Below are 11,026 nucleotides of genomic sequence, written 5' to 3'. Positions count from 1 at the left end.
TGTTCATTGGGAGGCTTCTAAAGTTGCATTTAAAATTTCGGGCCTTAATAGTTAAATTATATGGCCATAGAAATAATTGCCCAGGGAGAAAACATCTTCAGAGAGAAAAGAAGAAAAATATAAAACAGAGAAAAATGAATCACTCACTTGCAAAACATAAAAGGAAAATGAATATTTATCAGAAGCAATATTGTTTGAATTGATGAATGAGTTGCTAATGCTAACATTTCATACCATAATATATAGTTGTGCACTAGGAGTGCTCTTTATTATCATTTTATTTTTATCATGAAGTTTCACTCAATTTGATCATGCCTGAGAATGTAGCTAAAATTGCCAGTGCTGCAGCGTCCGTGTCTTTTGCTCTGTCTGATTTAAAGGCATTTAATCTCAACTTTGATAAGCATGTAATGTCTCTGTCCATATCCTAGCCATAAAAGTGGACTGCCAACAAGCTGGTCCTCTTCTCTCTTTAATTTGAGCTGCCTGTCAGTCACCATGTTGATTGAGTTTGATTTTTCAAGATCCTTCCATTGTGGACTTCCATGCTACAAAGTCCTTGAGTTTCATTGAAATCTACACTTGGTTGGAACATGAAACATTCAGGAAAAAGTGTTTTGTGGTTGTGTGTGTGTGGAAAGCACGGTAATTTCATCTGCATCAAATTTCTTTTTTTTTGGGGGGGGGGGTGTTGGGGTGGTGTTTCTAATGCTTTGTTTCTAGAATGTTGTTCCTTAATATCATACCCGTTATTATAGGTAAAAGAATTTGCAAACTTGTGTCAAGTAATGCAGACAATTCTCACTATAGGAAATGCATTGAACCAAGGCACTGCTTGAGGTATTATTCTATGAGATTGAAGTATGTTATGATCTGTAATATTTTGTTTGGTTGAAAGCTTTTGGCATTGACGTCCTCCTTTGTATTTCGGGATCTGCCATAGGATTCAAATTGGACAGCCTACTTAAGCTGTCTGATACTTGTGCAAGGAACAATAAAATGACATTGATGCATTAGCGACCTCAGGAGCTTGATTTATGCCCAGGAGTAGGCATACAATGTTTTCTGTAAAAGAGAACAATTTAGAAATATGCTTGAAAGGAAAAATGATGACTCTTCTTTTTGTAAAGGAATTTTTGGTTACTACTTGCCAAATATTTGTCTGATAACACATAACACTGAAGTTTTCTTTATGAAACAAAATCTGGTTATCTGACATCCTTGTGTTTTGAGAGAGTAATTTTGTATGTACAAATTTATAATGGTTCTTTAAATTGCTTTGCGTGTATTAACTGTTTTCTCTTCTTGAATAGTTCACCATATTTGTTTAACAGCTTCCATTTTGTTGCGCATGTTCAACATCTTTTTTGTATTTTATTCTTCCAATGTTTCTTTGAATTTGTGTGATACTATGTCAATTGCTTTCCTGTCTTCATTAGCTCGTTGCCGAGAAGATGCTAGAGTTGCTGGATTTTGATAAGGATCTCATTCATTTGGAAGCAGCCTAAGGTTTGCATTTTTCTTAATGTAATATGTGAATGGGGTGTCTCTAGTTGATTTGTACAATTTATTGCTTGTTCCATCTGCATATCAAATGGCCAAATCCAATTAAAGTCTTTAGCTGAAGAAATGCAAACTGTGAGTAAAGATCTTGAAAAGGTTGAGCAGGAGCTCACTACTTCAGAGAATGATGGTGCCATCTTTGCAGGCTTCCAAAAGGTAGGGGACATACTTGGGGCACTAGGTTACCTTTTTTTTTATTGTTTTTTTCAGATTTATGTTGAATCTTCATAGATGCACATAATTCTAGTTTCATGACAAAACTGGTGTATGTTTGTTGACAGTGATGCTGAGATATAAAATAAAGGGGATTTGCCAATACTGAAATTTTAATCTTCGTGGAAAATTCAGCAGTAAATTTGGTTTGATTTTTCTTTCGTTAAAATCTGCAAGTTCTTGCTTAGTTAAGTATACTGACACATTTATCTTGCAGGGAAGAAGTGCAGATTCATTGTCTCAGTATTTTGGGGATCTAGCTAGGTGCCCTTTTGAACAAGGTTTGGTTTTATTTTCCTCATTTATGTACTTGATTTTCTGTTGCTGTCAAGTAGGGAAGTTCATTACATTTCTTTTCTATTTGATCTACCACATGGATTATGTTAGAGATTTATCTGTATGTAGGTTAGATTAGATGATAGAAGTGAAAATGCTGACATATTTCATTGCACGAGTTTTGCTAATTTGGTTAAAAGCCAAATTTAATTGAAATATTTCTAATAGTGTTACCAAAAAATGTTAATGCCTTAGAGATTTAGGGCTTTAAGTTTATAAGCTACTGCTTGGTTTGTTCACAAGTTGCCACACTTTATAAGCTACTGTCTTTGTTGGGATGTGCATATGGCTAGGCAAGGTTATGTTCATGTGTGTGTGTGTGTATTAAAAATAACTTTCTACAGCATGCAAAATTATGCCAGGAAAAGTGTAATGATTTATGGTATGTAAGAAAATGTCGTAAAAGATTATATACGGCATACAAAGTATGTCATAAATATATTAAAAATAACTTTTTATGGTATGCAAAATTATGTCGTGAAAAGTGTAATGATTTATGACATGCAAAAAAAAGTTGTAAAAGATTATATACAGCATACAAAATATGTTATAAATATATTAAAAATAACCTTCTACGGCATGCAAAATTATGCTATAAAAAATATAATGATTTATGGCATGTAAAAAATGCCATACGACATACAAAGTATTCTATTGATGTTTAATTTATTACTTTTTACAACTTTACCTGCATGTCGTAAATGACGATCAACTTTTTACATGTCATATAATGACATTTGTATGCATGCTACGAAAGAGTTTTTACGGCATGCATTGCAAGCCGTGAAAATTATAATAAATAGAAATTTCTCTAAGTTATGTGGTTCAAGATTTTCACTGACGTTGGGTTTGAACTTGTTTTGGTGTTCGGTAAGGTTGTGTTGTTAGTTGGACGAATAGTTCTTGAATTTGTTCATGCAATCTAATATTTTCAGTTTCAAGCTCTGAAATTAAACATCTCAACTGTTGAATTGTTTTTTTATCATCTTTTTAAATCTCCAATATCCTTAGTTTCATTTGGTTTGTGCTATTTCTTTCTTGAAGTTCCGAGTTATTTGATGTCAAGGTTCTTTTTGCAATGTCCTTTTCTTGAAGTAATTCATTCCAATTTTTTTCTTCTTCTATTTTGGATTTAGAAAGTGCCTTTAGTCTTTGATGTAGATTAGCAATTTGAGCATCATTTGATTCCTCAGATTCTTGAGGCTGATGCATTGTTGAACCGCAAATGCTATCATGATGTTGGTTAATCGGCTCATTATGTTCTTCTTCATCCCTTTCCTCATTGTTTTCTTCTTCCTCTTTCGATTTAGTGCATTCATCTTCTTCTTCATTGCCCTCATCTTCTTCTTCATTGTCTTGGTCTTCTTGATCTTCTTCTCCATTGCTTGCTTCTTGTTCTTCTGTGTTGCTTTCTCCTTCTTCATTCCCTCCTTCTTCAGATGACTCTTCTAATGTCTCCTTGAATTTGACCAATGCCTTTTTTGATTTTTTCTTTTTCTTTTTACCAAGACAAAATTCTTTTGATGGGTTTTTAACTATCTCCTTGTTATCTATCTGTAATAGGAGGTTCTTTTATTAGAGAAATATTTAAAATTCACTAAGAAAAAAATTCAAATAAGTCAGATGAAATTCATCTAAATCATACTAATGGGAAGTAAATTTCAGAGAAAATTGTATGGCTAGAGAAAATTATACACAAGTAGGGCTGCAAATGAACCAAGCTATGCATGAACAAGCTCGGCTCGGCTCGTTAAGGGCTCGGCTTGGCTCAGCTCGACTTGTTTAGTAAACGAGCTGAGCTCATGCTCGAATATTAGGCTCGTTTAGTAAACAAGCCAAGTTCGGGTTCGCATAAGCTCGACTCATTAAGTTCGACTCGTTTATCTTTATTTAAATTATATAATAAATATGTTATTTGTATATTAAATAATATATAAATAATAATATAAGTACATTTTTTATAATATAAATAATATTTTTTATTTAAATATTTTTATTTAAATAATATAAATAATATTAAAAAAAATGTATCGAGCTGAGCTGAGTCGAGCCGAGCTCGAGTTCATTAATATTAACGAGATGAGCCCAGCTGAGCTCGAGCCTAGTTTCTTATCAAGCTGAGCTCAAGCTCAATAAATGAGCTCGATAAGTAAACGAGCCGAGCTCGAGCTCAGCAAAGCTCGGCTTGGCTCGGTATGTTTGCAGCCCTACACACAAGGAGACATAATTTTATGGGTTAGAGAAAATTATGAAATAAGTCATAGTTTAGATATTAGAGAAAATCAAACAGGGCATATAAGTTAATGTTATTATAATTGTGGCTAGAGAAATTTGGATTCCAGAGAGAATTTATTACAAGGGTAGAAATAAACAATGCTAATCAAAGAAGCAACATAAATTCAAATTTCAGAGAAAATTGATCTCAATCAGTCAAGACACAAGTTATGTGCCAGATAAAATTACACACAAGGTGAAATAATTTTATGGGTCAGAAAAAATTATGAAACAAGCAACATAATTTAGATATTAGAGAAAATCAATCAAGGCATATAAGTTAATGTTACTATAATTGTGGTCAGAGAAATTTGGATTCTAGAGAGAATTCATTACAAGGGCAGAAATAAACCAGTGGTAATCAAAGAAGCAACATAAATTGAAATTTCAGAGAAAATTGATCTCAATTAGTTGAGGCACATAAGTTATTCCATATAAGATATTGCATTGCAGAGAAAATTGATCAAATCAAGTAAGGCACAAGGAGGGAAACAAACCAATAGTCAGATAAATTTTGGAATTTTACTAAGATTTCAGTGGCAATAGAAATCTAACCTGTCGAGGTGCAAGAGAGTGGACTAGTGTTTTCTGCAGCTATTTGGTCAAGCTTTGTAGGTTCCACTTGGCACATCTTGGGAATTCAGTTGTGTTATTGGCTTCCCAGTCAATGATATTCGCATGTTCACATAACCAATACTGTGATGGAAATTGAAATAATTAAATTTTGCTAAACACACAAATTTGTAAGTATCATAACTGTAAATTTGAATAGAAATTCTACTTACTGGCAATGCAATGACACATCCTGTAACTTTTTCTGGAGTTTTGTGTAATGTTGTGATAGAATCAATCAATGTTGTGATTGCTTCTGGCCAATCATACTGTTTCATTGATTCAAGAAGTTCGACGTACTTGATAAAAACCCACCCTATTTGTCACGACCCAAACCCGGCCCTATGGGTTTAGCACCGTAATCGGCCAGTAATCCGAGATTATCGAAGGCCTGCTTAACAGTAGTACAGTAAAACAGAGTACAGGGCCTGGCGGAAGCCAATACAGTAATTAAACAATGCCCAATGAGCTGTGACAGTCTGGATGCAAAAGGACTTCCCAAACATATTTACATTCAGTAGAAAGGTATACACAATATATACAATCATTCAGAATAGGGACCCAATCCCTATGTAACGGTACAGTAAACATTCAGTCTATACAATCCATTTGGTTGTTACAAAACAGCAAGACAGTACAGAAGGGGGAGTCCTAAAACACCCCTAAGCCTTAGCATGAGGCTTGGAACCTCGCAGTGAGGCACGGTAGTTGGCTTGACAAAACTGGAGTAACCCTGACGCTCCTAGCCGCGGTCTGGTGCCTGTACACCTACATATATATATGAGCAATGAGCTAAAGCCCAGTGAATAACATAATGCATAAAGAGGTTAAGAATGAATGTCCTTACAGTATGAAAACAGTTCATTAAATCAGTATTTCAGTCGTTCAGTCAGTACAGTCATATGTGGTACATCCATTAGCATAACAGTACAGTAAACAGTAGGTCTTAAAAGACCGAGCAGTAAATGATGGCCATCAGTCAGTAAACAGTAGTGGTTCCAACAAGGGAACCGACACAGATCTCTGTAATAGTAACAGTAAGTGCTAAGGATGCCACAATACAGTTCAGAACATAGGACATACATTCATTCAATTAATAGTATCAGTTCAGAAAGCAGTACAGTTCAGTTGTTCAGAAGATAATCATTTCGAACATATCTTTACACAGTTGTTACTCACAGAGTTTGGGCTACAGTATGCTAGAGCGTGCCTCCCCAATTGCCAACCCTACACAGTTAACAGATTGAACACACTAAGCTACACAGCTGGGAAAGATAATAACTTAATCCCTAATTTGCCTTGGTGTGTTCTACATCTATATCCTCAATAAGATGTCTTAAACTAGGCCTAAGAATGCCTAGAATGGGATGAGGATGCAAAGATGTACTTTTCAAAGCATTTTCAGATTGTTCAGAAAACAGAGGTCACGCTCGAGCGTAGGTCACTCCACTCGAGCGGACATGCAGACAAAAGTACCCGCTCGAGCGGTAAATCCCCCGCTCGAGCGTACTGCAAAAGTACTGGATGGGTGAAATCTCCGCTCGACGAACGCTTGACGCCCGCTCGAGCTTGAGACTCAAGACTCCGCTCGAGCACCCAGTCCTCCGCTCGAGCAGATGCAAAACAGTGCAGAGATACTGGATGCTCGAATTCCATGCTCGAGCGTCACCTTCCCTCGCTCAAGCGGGAGTGCAAAATCTGGAAATTCCAGATTGCACCTCCAAGCTCAAACTCAAGCTCAAATGCATCAAAACCGATCCTCTTGGGCCCATTTTCTGGAAAACTCTTATAAACTCATAGTTAAACATGATTCAAAACTCAATTTGAGAAATCAAAGCCCAAGGGTGTTTAATCAAACCCAATTTCAAACCAATTTTTCAAGAACAATCCTCAACATGACATGCATGATCTTCAAATAACTTTCAAGCTTCAAAACATGCTCTAATGAGCCAATTGATTCACAAACATGATGAAAACATGGCCTACACTCAAAACACGGACATGCATTGTCACGACCCAGACCCAGCCCTATGGGTTTAGCACCGTAACCGGCCAGTAATCCGAGATTACCGAAGGCCTGCAGAACAGTAAAACAGTAAAACAGAGTACAGGGCCTGGCGGAAGCCAATACAGTAAATAAACAGTGTCCAATGAGCTGTGACAGTCTGTATGCCAAAAAGATTTTTCATACATTTGTACATAAACGGTACAAAACAGTATGCACAATATTTACAATCATTCAGACTAGGGACTTAATCCCTCCATAACAGTACGGTAAACATTCAGTCTATACAGAACAGTAAGACGGTACAGAAGGGGGAATCTAAAACACCCCTAAGCCTTAGCACGATAGGCTCGGAACCTCGCAGTGAGGCACATAGGCTGGCTTGACAAAAACTGGAGTAACCCTGACGCTCCTAGCCGCGGTCTAGTGCCTGAACACCTACATATATATATGAGCAGTGAGCTAAAGCCCAGTGAATAACATAATGCGTAAAGGGGTTAAGAATGAATGTCCTTACAGTATGAAAACAGTTCATTTCAATCAGTATTTCAGTTGTTCAGTACAGTAAACAGTCATATGTGGTACATCCATTAGCATAACAGTAAGCAGTAGGTCTAGAAGACCGAACAGTATTGATGGCCATCAGTCAGTAAACAGTAGTGGTTCCAACAAGGGAACCGACAGAGATCTCTGTAACAGTAACAGTAACAGTAACAGTAAACAGTAAACAGTAGGTGCTAAGGATGCCACAATACAGTTCAGAATATAGGACATACATTCATTCAATTAACAGTATTCAATTCAGAAACAGTACAGTTCAGTTGTTCAGAAAATAATCATTTTTGAACGTATCTTTACACAATCGTTACTCACAGAGTTTGGGCTACAGTAAGCTAGAGCGTGCCTCCCCAGTCGCCAACCCTACACAGTTAACAGATTGAACACACACTAAGCTACACAGTTGGGAAAGATAATAACTTAATCCCTAATTTGCCTCGGTGTGTTCTACATCTATATCCTCAATAAGATGTCTTAAACTAGGCCTAAGAATGCCTAGAATGGGATGAGGATGCACAAGACTCCGCTCGAGCGCCCAGTTCTCCGCTCGAGCGGATAGTAAAACAGTGCAGAGATGCTGGATGCTCGGATTCCACGCTCGAGCGGCAATTTCTATGCTCGAGTGGAAGTGAAAAATCTGGGAATTCCAGATTGCACCTCCAAGCCAAAAACCAATTTCAAAAGCATCAAAACCGATCCTCTTGGGTTGAATTTCCAGAAAACACTTGTAAACATATAGAAAATCATAGTTCAAAGCTCAATTTTGAGAAATCAAAGCCCAAGGGCGTTTAATTGAAACCCAATTTCAAACCATTTTCTTGAACAAGAAGAACATGCAAACATGCATGAATTCAAACCATTTCAAAGCTTCAATTTGATGCTCTAAGGAGCCAATTGTCTCCAAAACATAATGAAATCATGGACTTAAACATAATTGTGAACATGCATGTAACCTTTTGCCATGAAAACAACTCAAACTTTTACATTACAAACATGCATGCATGAATTGAGCTTCAATTCAACAACAATGAACCAAAACATGACTTAGTTTTACAATGAAGCATGAATCATGCATGAACAAGATGAACAAGAGGGTAATTACTCTACCTTAGGTCTCCAATGCAAGACTAGGAGGTCAATTTAGCAATCTACACTTCAATTACCAAGCAATTCTTCAAGTTTCCAAGGAATTCAAGGTGAATTCACTCTAACTCCCTACCTCCCTCTCTCTAGTCAGTGGTGTGCTCAAAATGAGCTGATGAAATGTGTATGTGTGAGTGTAATGAGAATCAAAGATGATCCAAGTAGTGGGCCACTCAAGTGGCATTAAGGTAATTAAGTCCAAAACTCTTTAATTAGCTTATTTAATCTAATTTGATCATACCTAACAGTTTTTCAGATAATTATCCCATAAAATCACATTAATTCTAAGGATCATAGAACACTAACCAATTCCCGGTTCGGCCGCCGATAAGGCCTTCAATTAGCAGTTTAAACATAAAAACACGAACATATCAAATAATCAATCAAACAGATAGAATACAAATTAACATACACACTCAGTCAATTCAGTTCCAGTTTTCAGTCAGTCAGTTCAGTACTTTAACCAGTCCAATTATCAGTCATAATCAGTTCAGTTTAACGGTAATCGATGTTTATCGGTAATCAATCAGTCATTAATCGGTAAACAGTATGAGGGTTGTTACATGCATGTGACGATTTGCCAAGAACTCAACTCAAAATCCAACAATACTAACATGCATGCAAGGAATGAGCTTCATTTCAACAACAATGAACCAAAACATGACTTAGTTCTACCATGAAGCATGAATCATGCAAGAACTAGCTCAATGACAACAATAAGAAGATGAGTTTCCTACCTTAGTCTTGTATTCAAGGTTTAGGAGCTCAAATATGAAATCTATACTTCAATCCTCTCAATCCAAGCAAGATCAAGCAAAAGAGATGAAGACACTCTCACTCCCTCTCTCAAGTCGGTGGTATGCTCAAAATGAGCTGAGCAAAAGTGTTTTAATTCAATGTATAAGGCTCAAAAGTGCATAGATAATGGCCACTAAGTGGTCTAATTGTAATTAAGTCAAACTTTGCAATTAACCCAATATTTAATCTAATTTAATCATACTAAATCAAATTTCAGGTAAATACACCATAAAATCACATTAATTATGAGGGTCGAGAAACCTCAATCAATTCCCGGATTCGGCCGCCGATAGGGCCTTCAATTAACAGTTAAAAGCATAAGAAGGTGAACAGATAATCAAACAATCAAACAGATAAATGCAAAAGTAAATAGATATACTCAGTCAATTCAGTTCTAGATTTCAGTCAATCAGTTCAGTATTTTAATCAGTTCGCTTATCAATCATAATCAGTTCAGTTAACGGTAATCAGTGGTTATGCAGTAAACAATGGTGAGGGTTATTACACTATTGAATTCCCACTTATTGCAAAAAAGAGGGTGAGACACAAGTACAAGATAATAATGATTGCTACATCTTTGAAGTCAAGTTGGTTGCTTGCCTTTCATTGCTTTGACCAAGGCATTCTTAAGAACAGGACTAGTGAGCCTTATGTCCTTTGGGAATCATCGCTTTAGGAATTTAGTGTTTGGCTTTTTTGAGTATCTTAGTGACATGGCTCCTTTATTACCTTGCAAACCAAAAATCAAGGTCATGTCATTGGTTGTAAAGGTCAAGTTTTTTTACCAATTGTGAATGCTTTTGTTTTTTCATTGTAACGTTGGATTATTGCAACTACATCATTATCAGATTTTCTAGACTTCCTTGTATCCATTCTTCCAGTGGTTAGAGCTTAAATCAAATACTAGAATGGAGTCTTTTGAAGTTCTTCAAGTTGGTTTGAATTGAATTTAAGTGTTTGAAAAAAGGAGACAACAAATGAGAGGTTGGATCGGTATTGAATACTGTAATGAGCTCTCTTTCTTTGGGGTTTAACATGTTTTTTCCTCCTTGAGCTTGAGTCTTTTGAAGTTGGGGTATTCATTTTGATGCTTGTTGCTTCATCACCTGGGACTTGTGTTTTTTGGCGAGGAGTTTGTGATGTTTTGTTGCTTTTTAATCTAAGATCATAAAAAGACTTAGAGAGTTTCTGTTTCTTTCGTGGTGTTTCTGGTGTTTTGTTGCTTTTGGGTTTCGCCATCTCTAGACAATGAATACATAAAGATATCATCATTAAATTCCAGAGAAAATTAAACATGTCAGAGAAAATTACATATAAGGGAGAAAACTAAGGTGGCTAAAGAAAATTATAAATGTCAGAGAAAATTATACACTGAAAATTAAATGTCAGAGTACTAATTGTTTTCTTGTGGAATACATCTACCCACATAAAATTTCCATTCTCAGAGAAAATTAATAATGCAACATAAACATGCCAGAGAGATCAACAAGTGAGAAAAGTAATTTGGCTAGAGAAAATTATAAA

At 36.1% G+C, this 11,026-nt stretch overlaps 1 long non-coding RNA gene across 3 annotated transcripts; it reads left to right on the top strand.

Annotated features, from left to right (window-relative positions):
• The first annotated feature begins 1,371 nt into the window (after nucleotides 1-1,371).
• LOC145801307 (uncharacterized) lies at nucleotides 1,372-10,709 on the top strand. 3 transcript variants are annotated; one of them, XR_014342581.1, is made up of 4 exons: nucleotides 1,372-1,509; nucleotides 1,615-1,719; nucleotides 1,994-2,057; nucleotides 10,384-10,709. It is a non-coding gene; the product is annotated as an uncharacterized LOC145801307 (long non-coding RNA). The 3 variants fall into 3 exon arrangements; XR_014342580.1 differs by lacking the exon at nucleotides 1,372-1,509 and having other exon boundaries at nucleotides 1,579-1,719; XR_014342579.1 differs by lacking the exons at nucleotides 1,372-1,509; nucleotides 1,615-1,719 and having other exon boundaries at nucleotides 1,845-2,057.
• Nucleotides 10,710-11,026: the final 317 nt, after the last annotated feature.

The sequence above is a fragment of the Camellia sinensis genome, chromosome 10 (assembly GCF_055761805.1).
Source record: "Camellia sinensis isolate YWXY chromosome 10, ASM5576180v1, whole genome shotgun sequence".
Classification (NCBI taxonomy): Eukaryota; Viridiplantae; Streptophyta; class Magnoliopsida; order Ericales; family Theaceae; genus Camellia; species Camellia sinensis.
The sequence above is the reverse complement of the archived record's forward strand: the minus strand, read 5'-3'. Positions and strand labels throughout refer to the sequence as shown.